Below are 19,422 nucleotides of genomic sequence, written 5' to 3'. Positions count from 1 at the left end.
AAAAGCACAAAGAAGCTCAGGCAATGATTGATTTGTCATCAAAATATGTCACTAACTATCTGGGGGCTCATGAAGGTTTTTTGCTTTACCTCCTGAGGTCTGTGAAGCTCTCTGATTTCAGAGGGCATTTAGAGACTATTTAGAGGGAACACTGTCTTTAATGAGGGAAATGCTGCAGGAACCAGCCTGCAACATGCCCAGGAGTGAGCTGGCTTGCTGAAATCCCCTGCCAGCTCAGTGTGTGACAGCTCAGGTAGACCCCTGCATGCGCCTTCCTCTGTGCATAAGATCTGTGTGTGCATAAGATGTGCTCATAAATGTGTTCTAACTGTTAGAGGAAACAAAATTATAGCGGCTGGTAGGAGATGGCACTTTTATTACAGCTTGCTAATGTTTCCACAGCTTATCACCAGGCATTTTAGAACAGTGGTTTTGCCAGTAAGTGCCATTTCTTCTTGTTCAGTTCAGCTTAATAGCTTAATGATGCATAATTTGAGTTCTTCGGTACTGGCAGTGAAAGGACACCACACTCCATTAAGTCCAGGATATTTGTTTTGAGAAAAATGAATGAGTGCACAATTTTCTGGGAGCACTAATAGACTTAAATGGGTTTCAAAAAGCCTTTTACAATTACAGAATAAGACTCAGCTATGGGTCACATGCTCAGCCCCCAGGATGCATCCAGAATGCAGCCTGTCACTGACTTGTTCTGCACTAAAGAAACTCTGTGGATCTTGCTGGGAGTGTCCCTGATTCATTGAGCTATGAATGGGATCAGAGTCAGGCTTCTTATTTTTAGAACAGACAGTACTCTTTATATAAAGAGATATGATTTTGAAAAAAGGTAATTTAGCATTATATTGATGATTTGGAAGGCTACCCACCAGATGTTCCCCTCCCTCCCATCCCCTGAAATTCTGGCATAGTCTGATTCATCCACACAAAGGGATGCTGGTCTCAGGATGGTTTAAAGTTCTTTTATTGACTGGTGGGTTTTGTGTAACAATATCTGTTACAATGTCTGATTTTCCCCCTTTGCTTATTCCCTGCATAGCAAATGGAACAATAAATACAAAGAAGCTCAGGTGATGATTGATTTGTCATCAAAATACGTCACTAATTAATGTGTTTTATCACATCTCTCTTCCGGAGCTCTTGTGTGATGGACTGTAATACAATGTAACACCTTCCCTGCTGCTTCCTCTGGCTCACACCATTGATTAGGTGGCCCCTGGGCTATAGAGGTACTCACATGGAGTGATGGACATTTGGAGCTTGTTCAGCATTTTTCATGTCCATGGAACATCACACCCCACACTTCAGATATCTTAGTTCCTGAGTCTTCAACACAAATATCCACTCAGCAATGTACAGTACATGACATATTTATTTTCTAATATCTGATTAACATTTCTTTTGTGGCTGTAACATCTCAAGCCTTTCAAACTAGGATTCTACTTTGGTGTTAGAAAAAAATTGCTAAGAATAAAAAGAGGAAAACTGGTCCAAGAGATCTGACCCACACAGTTCATCCAGTGTGGCAATGCACAAGCCTTGTCTCACTTACTTTCATGTCACTGGAGGGAAAGGGAAGTTGGGATATTTTCTGTTGCTCAAGCATGGGAACTTTATTCCCTTCTGATCAGGTTGGTTCATCACTTTTCTCCCTGACATTCCTCAGTCTGATACTTTGATCATCTCTGGTTCATGTTCCCACTTGCTAAATATTATATATTCTCTTGAGGAGATGGCATTCTTTTCTCCCAGAATGACTGGTGTAAATGCCTAAATTAATTCCTGACTGTGTCTTGCTTCAATTTGAACTTGTTTCTCCATTGCTACTACTGCTAGTAAATGTTATTTGGAAAATCTGCCCATTTTGTACCCCTGTCGCTCATCTCATCTCATCTCATCTCATCTCATCTCATCTCATCTCATCTCATGTCTAAATAAGAAACAGATAAAATTCATGAGCCTGTATGCTGAGCTAATGCTTGGCATATAAACTATAAAGTATTAAAACATATAAACAGTAGTAAAAAACCCTAAAATATTTCACATTTCACTTTTTTCACATTTCATTTTCACTTGTCACATGTGTTTGGAAAACTGTACTGCACTAATATTTTCCTATTCAATTTAATTTTTATTGACTCCTTTTCTTTTTTCAATCCCACTCACATAAATATGACAATATGAGTTATGTATGGATGATTAATTTATCTTGCTGACAGCTAGCGAGTCCAATGAAACAATCACAGCTCCATGATATCTATTTATACTTCCCCTCTGGTTTTGCTATGTTTAAGAGGAAAGTACAGTCTTAATCAGCAAAGATGCATGATTAAAAAAATTTTAATATATATATATATATATATATGGATGGATGTATATATAAAGGCTTTCAGTTGAGTTAAAATATTTTCTCTTTTGATTTTGTAATCAGGCTGAAGACACATGATTTTCTGCAAGGAGTTGCAATATTCTATTAAATGTCACAGTTACGATATAGTATAATTATTACATTTCTTATTTCTGGTTATTTCTCTCTCCAGCTGCTGTTTCTTCATGTGTGATGATGCTTGTATTTGAGCACCATAGGCTACTTCACCCAGAAAAAGGTTTTTTTCCCTACAACCTCTTTCCCCTTCAGAGTTCAGTTTACATTGGTCTCCACAGAGGACCTTTGAGCCCCCTCAGCTCTTAGGACTCTTGACCTGGATTCAACCTCTGTCATACCCATCTCTGATGATTTTAAAGGGTGGTGATGCTAAAGAGTTTCCTGATCATAGTTCCCAAGGTCATATGGAAAGCAGAATTTGAATCCACATTCCATAACACTTCCAACTGCAGGGGAAGTCCTAAATAGCTTCTTTCATCACCAGCCATACTGAGGACAAGGATGTGACTTCTTGTTCACAAGAATGCTTCTGTTGTGAGAACCCTTCCATGTTGAAGGGCTTCCTTTGAGAAACAGGATTTACAAGTTTGTGTCTGCAGTTTCTATATGAAGATGATCACTAGAAACCAGAAAGGCCGCTGAGCTTGAGCACGAACAGGAGGGTCTGCTCCTCAATGGGAGCCAGGAGGTGACCCACACAGGGCAACACTTCTCTCTACTTTGAGAAGCACTCACTAAGGGAGGGGGTTCTGAAATGCCCAGGAACTTTGCTACTTTTACCTCTTACTGCCACTTTTTCCATTGAGCACACTGATCACATATGGTCTCTTCTCTAGTTGACACCCAGGGGGGGAATCGTTTTGCTGTGTTTAGTTACACATTCACACGCATGGAGTTAGTCCCACAAAAGCTTACATTTGCAGCTGGCAAAAAGTCATATAACTTATTATTTCATCTTGCCTCCAGTCTTTGGTGAATGCTGTCCTTGACACCAGGGTCACTGTGCCCTCGTAGATACTATTGTCACTTTTGCCAGAAGGACTCAATGTCAACTTCATAGAGAGTTCTCTGAAGTTGGGTTTAATCCAGGTCACCAGCACAAAAAAAAAATTCACCCACTGCTGAGCAAAATAATGCAAACTGTACAACACTACAATTGAAGGAAACCAGGAGGAAAATCAAAAGGTTGTCCCAAATCTGCACATGCTTTGAACTTAATAAAGCATCAAGTGTCAACAAAATATCTTGTGGTTATGAACAGATCAAAAGTTCAAGGCTAGGAGCCATGAAGTTATCAAGATTCACAGATATGTTTTGCATGGCTGCTAAACCTCAAAATAATTAGTATTGAATATCTTTGCTAAGAATCTAAACCAGATGTTGGAAATCAGAGGCTAAATCAAGTAATCCTGGATAACAAAAGTTTATCCAAAAGTCCTCTTGATGGCACATCATTGTTTTGTTGTTTTTTATTTCAGTAGTAATTGAAACATGTGGTTTAGAACCCTAACTGACAAAACCTCACATTTTAATAACTGCTCTGTGTTTATCTCAATGTACATATGAGCACGCCTGTTTGGAAGATTCTTGGCTTTCATATACCCATTTTAAAACCGTTACCAATTTTGGCAAACATCCATTTAAAAGCAAATATAAAATTTAAAGGCAAGTTGCTCATAATTAGTCACATTATAATTTACATTGCAACATGCTCTGTGAGCTTGTTTGGGGGATTGGGGGATGCAGTCATAGAACAAGTCCTAAAAGGGATTTTATTAGAGGAGAAGAGCCCCAGCTCTGGGAAAACATTTGTTCACTTGCTTCAGCCTGTTTTTAGTCAGGAGATGTTCCCTGCACATATTCTTAGAGGAGCATTTCCAAAATTTGGGCTGAATGAGTTAAAGGGAGAATTTCAGTGGCTTTGCTATGTTATGAAACTCAAGGTGGGTTTTAAAAACAGGTACAGCCCAATTAAAGGATTTACTTCTTTAAAGTCTGAGTACACTGTCATTTAAATGGGACTTGTAAATAGTACCTGCAGAAACACCATCTGGCAACTTTCACAGTATTAACGTGTCTAAGCCTCTGTGAAACTTGGAAGAAAAAGCTGGAAACTGATTTCTAGCTAATGCAAAGAGTATGGGAATATATAGAAAATTACATTTCTTTATAAAGCTCAATGAAGGAAAAACGGGCTTCACTGTAACAGTGGGGCAAACAAGCTCTATTGACAAATACTTAATAAATAACTTCTTAAAAATAATTAAATTTTTTAAAATGTTTATTAGCAATAGTAAGTAAATCCCAAGCTCTTCTATCTGTCTATCTGTCTTACAAATCAGGACCACATTTGAGAAGACAAGGCTTGAAACATTGACCTAAATAATTTGTTTGTGCTGAAATTTTTGCAGTCTGAAATACAGGTCCTGCATTGTTGCCAAACTTTATCTCCATGATTTGTTCTACTTCAGCATAAAAGAAAATACACAGAGGGACAAATCCAGTTGTGTCCTGTCTGTTTGATGTGTGATTCTTTTTAGCAATCCAGTTACCTACGGTGAGTTTCTTCAAGTCTTATAGAAAAATGGCAGAGAGAAAATGTAGTCCCGTCTTCTCACACATCAGGCTTTGTGCATAACAAAACCCTCATGCAGACAGGAGCCACGTCCTTCTTTTGCCTCAATGTTTTGGTCTCCTCAGCCTGGGAGGCTCAGTCTAACCCCTGCACCTTCAAGCTGCATCCCAGCTCCCTGCCATCAGGCAAAAATTGCATCGTTTGTGCACAGGGAGCCCAAAACTGTCCCCAGGGGAGACAGCAGTGATCAGACCTCGTCACTGCTCTCTTTATTCCTGTCCCAAATTCTCCTTGTGGCTGGCTGCTGCCATGCTCCAGCCAGCTGCCCAAAGGTCCTGGGAATTTACACTGTCAGGAAATGCATAAGGCTCTCCTCTTCAGCACTGAGTCTGACCCACATATTAACCTCATTACTCTTACATTTGCATGACAACGAGCGGTTTGATAGGGGAAAAAAAGAAAAAAGAGCAAGCCAGCAATAAATCTGTGTAAAAACCTCAGGAAGGATAATAACTATGAGTCTGATGACTACAGTATGAGGACTATTGTTCTTCCCCTGTAAGGCTCCACCACAAAAACAGGAGAAAGGGAGAAATTGTAAACATTAGGAAATATTTGAGAAATGGATAAATTATCCCAGCACAGATACAATGGAATTTACAGATTTTTTTTTCCCTGTTCAAAAGCAAGAAACTGAAACATTTTTTCAGCACATGTACCATGTTTTATACTAAATTGCAATTCCCAAATTTGCAAACTGTATGCACTGCGTAATTCAGTTCCTGAATAACTCTGTTTAAATATTTTTACAAATAATATTACATTCTTTATAAAGAAAATTTATAAATAAAAATATTTTTACAAAGTTAGTTATTCCATGAGGAAATTTTTTAAATTATGAATATGTTAGTTGAACATGAAACTTTCAGAATTGCACTGTCACATAAATCATTTTACTTTGCATGTTATTCAGCACAGTGGCTGAAGGAGCTGTTATGTAAGTATTAACAGGACAGCTGCAGGTTGTCCTTTCATCATGTTATTCAGATAAGCTCATTTGTTATTCAGAAATCACTCAGAGCCCAAGTGCTGATAAAAATCTTCCAAAATCTGTGTTCAAAACAAGTCGAGCAGTATTTTGTGACAGAATCCTCTCCACAACAGAGCAAGTAGTTACAAATATCTCTTGTGAGATCCCTCTAAAAATAGAGCTCCCCACAAAGATATTGCTGACTGGGTTTATGGAGTCTGACTGGGCTTTAGTTTTACTGCAAATAATTCCAGCCTCATTTATTGAGTCATTCTAACTTAACAATAGATCATAGATTTAGAGAAAATACAGAGAAAATATACAACGCTTGTCTTCTTCACCTATTTGAACTGTAGGTTTTTCAGAGAAGAGACATTTTCTTTATGATTTTATAATAAAAAGGGTAGTTAGAGTCTTAAAGCAATAAATAATTAGTGAAAAAATGTCAAAAAGTCCTGAGGCTCAGTGAGCCAAAAGTCTTTTATGTTTAAGAACAGAATTTCAATAAATTTACTTTACTTTAGACTTATAGCAGACTTATAGTAGACCTATAGTCTGTTATAGCAGACACCTACAGCAACAGGGACAAAATCATTCTGCCTTTTCTAGAACTCACCACAGATATTCCAGTTGGGACAAATTCTGTATTTCTATGAAGAAGTTCACACATCTTGGCAGTGTATCTTTGTGATTTCCTATCTCTGAGGAATACTTCAGAACACCAAAAGGGACAAGTTAAAGTGAGAATAAATATGCTATCCATTCACTAGGGAAGCATTATTAATTATACCTGGACAAGTGAACAGAAAGGGACAGATTCTGTCACCCAACAAGGCTTTCTTCAGCTCCCTTCATCAACACAAGGCTGCCATGAAGACTTGACAGGTGCCCTTATCTCAGCCCTGCAGAACTCATCTCACAGCTTTGGACAGGAGGCAGTTCCTGCTCCACTCCACACTGTCTGCAGCTGAGGGGAATGGTACCAGATGCCCACCATCAAAGCCATTCACTCCTTGTAGTCCCACCGGCTCTGGGAGTGTCAGACCTGCTGCCAGGGACTGCACCTCTGTTGGTCATCCAGCTCTCAAGGGTGGCACAAAGGTAGGAGAGCAGTTCCAAGCAGATATTTTATTGGACCAAGTCCTCCTGGCCACTGCTAAGGCTAATTAGATTGACTAACTTCATTTCTCTGCTTTGAGAGGGAGCTCAAAGGAACCTCTTGCTGTATTAGGAGGGCTCACATGCCTCCCATAGCACAGAGCCCAAGTTGGAGTGCTCCTGTATACTTGAGCAGTCCCACGTGTAGCTACACCTGACCATGGGGTCTTGAGGTGATGGTGATAAATAGTTAATTATTTCTCTGCCAATTCATGTTCCTGATAGTTGGAGTGAGTTGCTATGAAAGCTAACACTTGAAGTGGTGTGTAAACTTTCTCCTCAGTCCATGGCAGGCGTGTTCTTGGTGTCTCAACAAGAGCCCTTCCCATCTGTGAGAGATATGAGTCCCTCCAGCAGCAGAAAAAGGGCTAAAAAGGGCATCCCAAAGGCACCATCTACAGCTTTAAGCTGAAATTTGGCTGTCACAGGTTGCCAACTAATGAGAGCATCTGGGAGATTCGATGTGTGACTGTCCAACAGATCCTTGGGCATCATTAGGGAAGGAAGCATAGCATGCTTCAAAACACTTTCTAAAAGTTCAAAGAATCTTATTCAACAACACACATCTCAACATGTTATTGCACTGCAAATTAGTCATCCAAAGCTCTTCCCATTCATTTGTTTCATGAACTGTGTGGGACAATATGAGGAAAAGGCTGCCTTTTTTTTAGCAAGGAGAAATATTTCCTCAATTTCTTTGATTGCAGATATCTTTCCAATCACAGTCTCACAGACTGGCTCTGAGACTCTATTCCAAACTCCTTCTTGTACTCCCTGTGTGCTTTCATCCAGTTTCCATGCAGACAGTCAGACTAATGAGATAAAGTGGAGCTTGGCATGGTTTGTGTAACACTGAGCTACACAACTTCTGAAACTGAGATGGAGCAATGAGGGGCTCTAACTAAAGGGGGTGACATTCATTAGGGATGGGATCAGAATCCATTTATAAAATGTGATTCAGGCACCTAAATTTATATGTGGACAGTGTTGCTGTCTATGATACGGCAGCTGTCTGTGGCATCATTTACACATGAAGAAGGTTGAAGGGGCAGTTCAGCTTCCTAAATCATTGGTGTCCTGTGCTGTCTGAGACTCTCAAGGGCAGCTATCACAGGAAGCTCTCAGGGAATTTGTGTCCTGCTGCAGGGCAAAGATCCTGCTAGACACCAGGCAGGATGACCTTGGCCTAGGGCCTCTCTTTACTCTCTCACAGGTGGGCATCCACAGCCATTTGAGATACTCTGGGAAATCCAAGGTGTGCACAGGCAGGGAGATAGCACAGAGGACACTTGGGGGACATACACACATCTGAAATGACAGATAACTATGCTTGTGTAGGCAAGACACCCTGGCCACCTCAGCTGGCACAGGATAAATATTTGAGGGTGATCAAATCATGACGTGTATGTCTTTGTCCATGCAAATGGATCACACCTCCAGTCAATGCAGTTGGGAATGCACACTTTGACATGCATTCAACAATCCTATAGATCCATCCATCCCGGGGCAGGTTACCCTGGAGACATGAAGAGGGTTCATAGGCATTGGTCTTGTGTTTGCACTAGAAGTATCTTATCTTGCCTGGTGTCCTGCTGCTCTTCCAGAAGATTAAATGTCTCCTGAGGGTCCTGTGTCATACACACACTGCATGGATGTTCCAGAGACAATGAGACATCTCACATAGTACCAGGAGCCCATTTTTAGGCATCTGAATCCTGCAGTAGCCCACTATTATTGGTTATGATAGCACCCTCACCACCAAACTCACCTACTGAAACTCACCCTGTAGACAGCTCATTGTTCAAGCCTGAACTGGGATCCTCACCTCCAGCTCTGCCCAGAGCCTGCCATGCTGTAACATTTCAGACTACAGGCTGTTCCCTTGCTTTGTGTCTACCACTGCAGCACCCTGATCTCAGCTCCTTCCCCCAGCTATGCTGAAATAGAACCACTGAACCATAGAATCAAATCACAAAATATACAGAGTAGGAAGAGATCCACAGGGATCATTGAACCCAACTACTGACTCCACACAGGGCAACCTAGAAGTTAACCATATACATAAATGTGTTGTCCAAATGTTTCACAAACACCAAGTTTGGGGCCATGACCTCTTCCCTGGGGCACTTGTTCCTGTGACTGACCACCGTCTCATTGAAGAGCTATTCCTAATATTCAATGTGAACTTCCCCTGATGATGTAAGTCATTTCCATGCATGCTATCAGCAGAGACCAGAGAGAAGACATCAGCACCTCCCTCTTTTTTTAAAGAAAGTTGTAAACAGCAACCTGTGCTGGCTGGGCCTGATGCCCTGGCTGTCCTGCACGTGTTGCATGATGGAACTCAGGATGATCTGCTCCAGGATCTTCCCCGGCATGGAGGTCAGACTGACAGGACTGCAGTTCCCTGGATCCTCCTTCCACATTTCTGATAGATGGGCATCACATTTGCTCACCTCCAGTCAACTGGGACCTCCCTGGCAAGCCAGGACTGCTGACAAATGATGGAAAATGACTCAGTGACCACTTCCACCACCTCCCTCGGTACCCCTAGATCCCATCCAGACCCATAAGTTACAATGACTTTAATCACAGGCAGTAACTAAAACATATCTCACTATTGAGAGAATAACAAGTTTGTTTGTTTGTTTGCTTGTTTGAGGCTGAGCTAATCTACCATCAGAGAAACTGCCCCTGAGCAAATTCCTAATTGCTCTGTCAAGTTCCCTGCACCAGGATCATTGTGACACAAAGAACAGAAACCTTAATATTTTTCCACACCCCCATCTCTTTAATGACTTCCAAATCTCTTCAAGCAGCCTCCCCAACTGCTGAATTCCCAAGTATTCCCTGCCTTACTGATTCAACCAAGTCTGCCTGAAAATGGATAAAAGGTGGTGAATACCTGGTTCACTGGGCACAGGTTCCAGAGTGTTCTCTGGTCTGGAGAGAGAATCCTGAGATGGAGCCCTCCGAGTGCCATTAATTCTGCACCTGCTCAGTGTGCCCATGGTATCATCTGATTTTTTATTTTTGTACAATTTCTAACAATTCTCATTATTACCTTGGCACCTGGGGACTGTGATTGGCAGAAAGGGTTCTTTTCCAGGCCAGGCAGAATTATATTACAGTTCCAAGGCATGTTTGGCAACTGCTAATAGTGGTTGGCTATTTTTAGATACTTTATCTGCTCTTCTCACAGTTAAGATCTGTCCTATTTAACCCCACTCCCTGCTTTCTTTTATTTTTTTTCCAAAACCAGAGATTTTAGACCTGTAATAGTTTTCACTGAATTTTTGGAATATATTTTTACTGCTTTTAAAAAGGCTTTCCATTAGATTGCTTCCACTTTGATTTTTCTAAAATTGTGATGTAGTTATTTTGGACCTAAACCTGTATCTCTTCCATGATGTAACAGCATCTCTCAGAATAAGGACTGAATTCCCATGTAAACTATTTATTCACAGTGAATTATATATCTATATACCTAGTAATATATACCTGGTTTTGACATCTGAATATGAGGTTTAAATATTTTTGAGGGTCCTGCCCCTCAGTCTTTGCCATTGATTTGCATGCTTTCCAATTTGCACTGTTCTAATTCACAAAGTCCAATTTAGTGACCCCTTCAATGTGTGAAAATGCCTGGGGTCATTTGCTGAGCTAAGAGTAGCAGAGGAAGTAGAATTTGGCTCTTTCAGTACCAGTAGAAATAAGCAGAAAAAACCTGCTTTCTCAGTATTATTTCACCTGAACCCACACAGGCAATTGCCCTATGTGGAGCTAATTTTGTCTGAAACCTATGGTTCTAAAAAATGAGGGGAAAGTGGGGGGGAAGATAATTTGGAGGAAAAATGTACAGTGGATTTTCCAAGGCAGCTGCCAAAGTTTTCACACATGCATACACAGAGAGGAAAAAATAGTGCAGTAGTGATGCTAGATCCTCTCTCAATACATTTTTAGCATCTTGCTAAGTGATGGCATCCCCAAAGGAAGGGGATGTACTCTTGAGTATACATTAAGCATCCCAACAAAGTACAAATTAAATTAATGTGCCATGAAAATTTGCCTTGGCAAAGCCAAAAACAAAGATCTTGTTTACTTTCCATTTCACAGGTATCTCTGCTTTTTGATGACTGCTACAAGCTGATTATAACTCTGGGGACATGTAGGCAGGCACCTCACTGAGTGACAAATAAAAAAGGATCCATCTGCGACCTGCCGTGTATCACGCATACCAGAGGAATATCTTCACAGCATATTTTCCCTGGATTATTTTTAAATCTACCTGGTTTTTACTGTCAGAAATACTCATTTTCAGCTGCTAGAATTCTCTCTAGAGTTGCTGTGCATTGGAACACGGCATTTGATGAAAAAATCTGACCTGCTGAATGGAGGGGTTACAGGTGGCACATTAGAAAATGGAACATGCTTTTCATTTACTTGGTAGCTCACAGTTGGAAGCTTCCCCAGTGCTGTGGAAACATTTACAAGGACTATTATTGCAACTGCTGCAAGTAAATTTACAGACAGGGAATGAGAAAGATAAAATGGCAACTTGAATAAAAAGGCCTCCATCCAGAAATGTGAGGCTTAGGTCTTGCCTCTGCTGTTCTGGTATAAATCAGGATTAAGTTAAATTTTAATAGAAAGAGCTTACCCTGTTTTAAAAATGTGAGATCAGACTCCTGATCTGGGTGAATGAGAAAGATCTAGTCAAAAAAGGAGAACTATTATTAGTCTGTATTTACTTAAAATGCTAACAAACTGCAGAAGTACATTAGTTTGAGTACACTTGCCTTGCACTAAAATCAGAAATTCCATAGAACAGAAAGGAATGTTGTTTATGCTCCATATCCCTGGTAACTCAAGCAGCCTCCTTGTCTGTTCTGCAGGGGAGGGCCCATAGAGAGCATAAAGTCTGTGTAGGTAACACTCAGCATTTGGAGAGCCCAAATGCTCTCAGTGTATTTGAGAGATAACATGAGAGGAAATCCCCATCCCAGCTTTGGCTTTACCTGCTAATCTTGCTTTCCAGCCATGTGTGATCCTGTTTCTTGTAAGATACATCTCTGGCAAGACAGGCATTGTATTTCTGCTGAGTTTTCTAGCAAGTGGGAACAGGCCAGCCAGTGGTTTGCAGACAGGTAAACACCTAGCCCTGCTGCTTCTTGTTTGAAATATTAGACTGTACTGGTGCAGAAACTTTGCAGATGCTGCAACTCCAATATTTGCTGGTTTTGCAAGCACATTTCCTACTTGGTTCAGGAGAATTTCTGAGAAATTTTGGCTACCTAGAAGGGCTTGGAAATTTTGCCGTGAAATAGGATGAGTTTGTATCCTGGTGGTATTTTGCTAGTAAAGAAAAGAAAAATGGAAAATTTATTTATGTAGCTGACACGCCACAGACAGTTGCAACCATTTCCCAGCTATATGTTTGATTTACTGTTTCCAAAATTAGTACTAATCATAACTCAGTCTAGTAAGAATTGCCTTAAGTGTTCTGTAAGGATTGCTGTCTAATGGTCTGGAGAGAAAGAGTCCAAAGGCTGGAAACTCAACACAAAGTGCCACTCACAGCTATGACAGCCAGCTTCAAAGGGATTGAAACAGCTGAAAACCATATCCAGGCCATTCACCAAAAGCATGTAAGTTGTTTGCTACCATACCTTTTTCTATTTTTCTTTTTCATTTTTTTCTTTTTTTTTTTTTTAGTTACAGTCTCTCTTCTTAGAGAGACTATTAATGGATTCATGTTGAAGCATAATGTTGCTTCCTGTTTCACTAGTTCTTCCTTCCATAATAAATCCTGTCATTAGATTTGCCTTTTGCTTTCCACTAATGTTTTCAAAGCAGTAAATGCAGGGACTGCAGGACGTCTTTCCCTAGTGGTAATAGGTAATTAAAAACCTATCATTGTACAAGCATAGGTAGGATTCTTTTTCTGTCTTAAAAGCTTTACTTTGCTTTCCTTCATTTAATCTAATCTGAACTCATTATGGGTTCTCTTTCTTAGCTCATGGCTCCTGCTTCTTATGTACATATCTGTCTTTCTCTCCTTTTCCAGACACAACTGGCTATAATAACATTGGCTTTGACACAACTCCCTAGCATGGATATTTAAAACACAGGCTTCTTTCCAGCAAAACCAAGGCTTCAGCTGCCACAAATTTCATTGCCAGACTTGTGCCTTGTGCTCCTGGCCATAGTTTAAAGGGCTGGAGTGAGATGCTTGTGCAGGCTGCCATCACCAACAGGGCCTTTTTTTGTTCCTGCTTGTACCAGGTGACCGGGCACTGATGTACAGCATAGCTCAGGCAGTGACCAGGGGTGAGAGCCTGAACTTTATTGCAACTCTCCAGCCATGGAAAGGAAGGCCCTTGACAAAGCTGCTCTTGGATTTCCCACACAGCTCTTTCCACAGCATCCTGGTCCCAGGATAAACAGTTACACCACGTCAGGGCTGGCCTTCAACACACAGGGCACTGAATCCCTGTGGTGGTGCGGGAGGAGGTTGCAGGGTATCTAAATCCAGCCAGGACCAGGAGATTTATATCTTGTTCCTCTACTTTCAAAAGATGCCCCAAGATCACCTGTGCTCCAAAAGTGGCACATGAATATAAAGCCAGTAATGGATGATGGGACCGCTTAGAACGGTCACTGGAATGAATGCCGCCAAATTTCTCGGAGACCTTAATCCTTGAATTCCCTGTGTGTCCTCAGAGGCACTGTACATCATTTATTGGTTCAGACAATTGTTATGGATTTCTCATTCCCTCCTGCAGACAGTATAAAAAGGGATTCTTGGTCTCTGGCCAATATTTCGATCATTGTCAGAAGTAATGGAGAAATCTGTGTTCCTCTTTGAATGATGAGAAACTGGTCATTTTAGGAGATAATCTAAGGACATATATTTTCATGGTCATAGAAGTAAAATTCTATATTTTTTTCATTTGTCAAAAACTTAAATACAAAATAAAAAAGGAAAGAATTGTCATGCTTTGTTAGCAAGGATCCATTCAATTAGTATGATTTCCTAAAGAGAAGGCTTTGAGCTTGCACGAAGAAAAAGGTGCAGAGTATTAGTCATAGGAGTAAACCATTGATTGAACTAAGCATTTCACTGGAAATGAGGTGCTTTATATTCATTGAACCAGGTGCTTGGATTGCATATGTTGTATCAATTTGCTACATTCTCTCTATTTTAGACACAATTCCTTTTTAACAACACAAATAAGATTTTTGAAGCCAATGTGAAAAAGCAAGCTGTTCCCATCTCAGAGATTGGGTTCCTTGGAAGTCTAGATCATTATTTTCATGGTAATGGCTTAATTCTTAATAGCTTAACTATCAGGCAGAGTTCAGAGAGAGGCTGAACTCAGAATACATAGAAGTAATCTAACTACTTACATGGAAGTGAACCTATTAGAGCTCCCTCAGTACCTTTAAAATGGCTAAATTGTGCATGGCGTTGGAATGGGTTGTGCTGACTGAAAATCAACAGTGGCATTCTGGAGGAGAATAATAACTACTCTACTCAGTTTATATGTTGGCCTTGCTCTCACAGTGGGAAAGAATGTATATGCTGCTTGTGAAACTGTATGGAAGGAATGCAGATGCAGGCTGTTGCAATATTTTTGGCCAAGATTATGTCATTTCAATTGAAATTCCAAAATAAGGTCACAGTAAATTTTCTGCATCCCAGTGCGAGCTTCTTTTTTTTCTGCTGCTTCAGTTTGCCAGAAATGCGAGCAGTTGTAAGTTTCCACACAAAGCTGGTTCCAAAAAGGACGATGCAGATTTTCCCCTGCACCTGTCAGGCAGGCAGTCACATCACACTGACTTCAAGGGACCAAAAGCTGTAACACCGAGGGCTTTGGGGATTGACTCTAGAAAGAACAGCAACAAGCCAAGTTTGAGAGTTTTTGACAGTCTCATCTAGAAATGATAAAAAAACCAGTGAAAGGAGAGCTGTTTGGAAAATGCTTAAAAAGACACTGTGGAAGAAAGATTTAAACTACAGAAGGAAAAAATATCTATTCTTATCACACAAGAATTACAAATAAACAATACATTCTGTGAAAGCGTTCTGAGTATGGTGAAATCACATTGCATGAGGTGCTTAAGATGACACATTTGCACCTGGGGCTTTTCACCCTGAAAACTGTATTTTGATTTTTAGATTTTTCCCTCCAGTGAAACTGAGGTTTACCATGGAAAAATTATGCTTGCTAGTTACAGGGGATTTTTTAGCTTTCATTGGCTTAGATTACAGCCATAACCTTTCAGTGAAATGAGGCCAGAAAAAATAAAAGATTGCCCTCTATCAAGTGACCTAATCTCTTTATAATTCTCTCTTTATATTTTTCCCTATGGCTAAATGATGAGACTAACAAGCCCAAGCCTCTTTGCTGCTTTTTAAAGGCATGATACATTTTGATGGCCATATTTTTATAGCAAGCACCTGATTTTTATTCCCAATTGGTCAAGCTAATGCGTGGTACAATTTCTTTGGTATTGCTTGATTTGGTACACTTGATTTTAACCAGATTTTCAGCTGGAGCTATTTTTTGAAAAATACAGGAATAAGACAAAGAAAAAAATTATGGGAAAAGTATTTTTACCATTACTTAATAATTTTTTATCTGTTTTCTCTAATTTAAGCTTTTTAGACATATGTTGCAGTTAAGAGATACGAAAATGAAAAGAAGTTATCCATTCAGATTTCAATAGATCATAGATTTTGGTAGAATACCTGATTTAAACATACTCAGAAAATAGGAAATCAAGCTCAGAAAACTATTTTCTGAGTAAGAAAGAATTAGAGTTTTGAGCTGATGCTCCTGCTATCTGAAAACTAGAAATATGGTTTTTTATTAATAATTCAGGAGCATATTAGAATTGGGAGCAAATTCCAAGTTTAAAAAGTAGTTTATTTCCCCAAAAGTTGATTAGGAACCCATGGTTATGTGACAATCAGGTTCAAGAGCACCTGGAGAACCTGAATATTCCTAAATCCATGGGACCTGATGAGATACATGCCAGGGTACTGAGGGAATTGACTGATGTAGTAGCTGAGCCACTCTCCATCATATTTCAAAAATCATGGCAGTTGAGCAAAGTCCCCAGAAATGCTGGGTGAAAGGAGGACCCTGGAACTACTGACCATTCAGACTCACCCCCATGTGCAGTAACATCATGGACCAGATCCTCCTAGAAGATTTGCTGAAACACATGAAACATACAGGGAGTTAATTAAAGACAGACAACATGGTTTCTCCAAAGGCAAATCATACCTGACTAACTTCATGGCCTTTTCTGACTGACTGACTGCATCAATGGACAGGGGAAAGGCTGCAGATGTCACCTACCTGGACATCTGTAAGGCCTTTGATATGGTCCCTCCCAACACTGTTATCTCTGAATTGAAGGTTTCATTGTCAGATGGACAAGGATCTGGCTGGATGGTTGTGTCCCCAGGCAATGCCTTGGACGTTCAGGTGAAAACCCGTGGTAAGTGGTGTTCCTCCAGGGTCTCTACTGGGGCCAATGCTATTTAATCTCTTCACCAATGACATGGACAGTGACACTGAGTGCACCCTAAGCTAAGCTGCAGACAGCACCAGGCTGAGTGGTAAAGCTGGTGCACTTTAGGAAAGGGATGCCATCCAGAGGAATCTTGACAGGCTTGAGGAGTGGGACAGCTTTTTACCAAGGCTTACATGATAGAACAAGGGGAAATGGTTTTAAACTGAAAGAGGATAGATTTAGATTGCTCATAAGGAAGGAATTATTTTCTTTAAGGGTGTTCAGACACCGGAAGAGATTGTCCAGAGAAACAGTGGCTATGCCATCCCTGTAAGTGCTCAAGGCCACACTGGATAGGGTTTTGAGCAATGTGATCCAGAGAATGGCATCCTTGCCCAAAGCAGTAGGCTGGAGCTAGATGACATTTAGAGATCCCTTCCAGCCTAAGTCATACTATGACTCTATAAAATATGTGGCTAGCCAGATATCTCCTGAGATTAGCATTACTGACCAAGGGATTAGCTGGATATCTACCCTATGGATGAATAGCTCTAGGGGAAGGAGCTATTACAGCTCCTAGCCTGTCTTTAGGATGACATTTCAGCTCTTAGCTTGCACATTAGTCTTAATTGTTCTGGTAAAAGGAATAATCAGTTCTTATGTTCCCTGCAGGCTGGCAGCCTGAAATGTGATCTGCAGCCCAACGGTAAAGATCTCATCTGAGTCACCTTTGTTCAAGATGAAAACCTAAGGAATTTTATTTTAAAATCTTCTAGGTGAGTTAAAATAGTACCTGCAGGACAGTATGACTGTTCAACCACTTTTGCTAATTTCTCAGCACTAAAAACTACATCAAATACAGGTTTGACATTAAAAACCCCTCAAGAAGAAAAGCAGTTGAGGGAGAGGATTAGGATACCAATTTTGATCCCCAAATAATGACATCTTCCCTCTTCCTCCTCTGCCAGGTCTCTCATTCCCAATTTGGTGTCGTGTTGTGATGATGGTTATTCAGGCTGCAGGGCCACAATCTCTGCACTGCAGCAGTGTTTACAGCTACATTTGCCAGTCACTCAGGGACCAGGTCTGCCCCTGCTTCAGGCTGTGCAGAAGGCAGGCTTCTCTCTTTCTGGGTCACAGGTGATAAACAAGTATGGCCACCTCCTCTCCAGGGAGCTCAGGATATTTCTGCTTGTGTCTGCATATGCTCTCACTCTGCAGAAAGAATAAAACATCTGCTTGAATGCATTTTAAAAAACACTAGTGGCTTACTGAAAAAAAAAAAATAAAACCAAAAGCAAACCAACCAGATTTAATTAACAGTTGTTACAATCAACAGTGTTATGTACGGGCTTCAAAATATCAGTTACACCCTAAGAAGTAACTAAAAAGAGGAGGTTGACGTTCTACAGTAGTTACTCTTCAATAGATTCTACATTTGCTCTGATTTACAAAACAAAATAAGATTACTCTCCTTTCCTTTCCCCAAGTGTCAGTTGTTAATGTCAGTATTCCAGAGGTTATTAAAGCAGGTGGATTTTCAGCCTTTACAAAGTACTCCTCATTTACTGATACCACTCACAGTTATATGAGCAGAACAAACACTAAAAGGGATACTGATCCACCTTTCCAGCCCACAAGTTTCTCACTGTACATTTCCTACATCTTCTAAGCGATTGTAGAGAGTCACAGTAGAATGAAATTTGTCCCTGTGGTCAAAAATCTCATCTGATCACCCTGTAGATCCTCAGCACAAACTCACTCTCAGACCTTCCACAAATCCCAGGCCAGGACCTTGGGGTATACATTGGGTGCTAGCACTTTAGGAGGTTGTGGCTGCACCCATGAGCATGATGCCTGGTTCTGGAAGCAGACTTCACAGTCCAAATGTGGATGTCTCTCTCTTCCTCCTTCTCCTGGCTGTACATCCAAACCATTATGAAATTCAGTCTACCTCCCTAGACCAGGCTGAGGAAAGTAAAGGAGCACTGGTTCTGAGATGAGAATAACGAAGGCAATGGGCTGGACAAACCCTCTACAATCCAGGAGATGCAAAGGATATGGAAAATAATTAGTAAGATTTAGAATGTAGAATTGCTTGTAGTGAGATTAAATAAGATGGGGAAGAGTTTGAAGTAAAAATAAAATCAAAAATAGATGTTTAGATGGGAAAGAGATAACCATGATTCTGCTGCAAGAGAGGAAAGCCAGACTGAAAGTAAGCAGGGAGAAGAGTAAGAAAGTCTGAGTTCAGGTGGAAATCAGTCAAAAACCAGTGACCCATCTGCTTTTCACAAACATAAGAAAAACACCCTATGAAAACATCATTCTAGAGACCTAATGTACACACTGCACAAGACAGATTAATACTATTCCAAGCACTGTTGTCTTTTGTTTTCATTTGCCAAGGCTAGTTTGGTCATTAGGTTAACAAATCTGTGGACTTATCTCGGTTTTACCCCAAAAATAAACAAAGTTCTGGCTGTTTATTTAAACTGAATTCTTTCTCTTCAGGGGAAGCCAATACCTGCTGCTAGACTCAAAAGCCAGATAGTGCATTTGGATGCATTTAGACATGAACCACTACACAGGAGGGAGTGCTGCCAACACAAGAGGATGCCTTTACCCAATGGATTTGCAAGAGGGACCAAACCTCAGAGGGCTGATAAGGCTGAATGCAGCGTGATGCTGAGCCCAGCACTGTTTAGTGCAGGAGATTGATCACATTAC

Source organism: Ammospiza caudacuta, chromosome 1 (assembly GCF_027887145.1).
Source record: "Ammospiza caudacuta isolate bAmmCau1 chromosome 1, bAmmCau1.pri, whole genome shotgun sequence".
Lineage (NCBI taxonomy): Eukaryota > Metazoa > Chordata > Aves > Passeriformes > Passerellidae > Ammospiza > Ammospiza caudacuta.
This window is presented reverse-complemented; position numbering follows the sequence as displayed.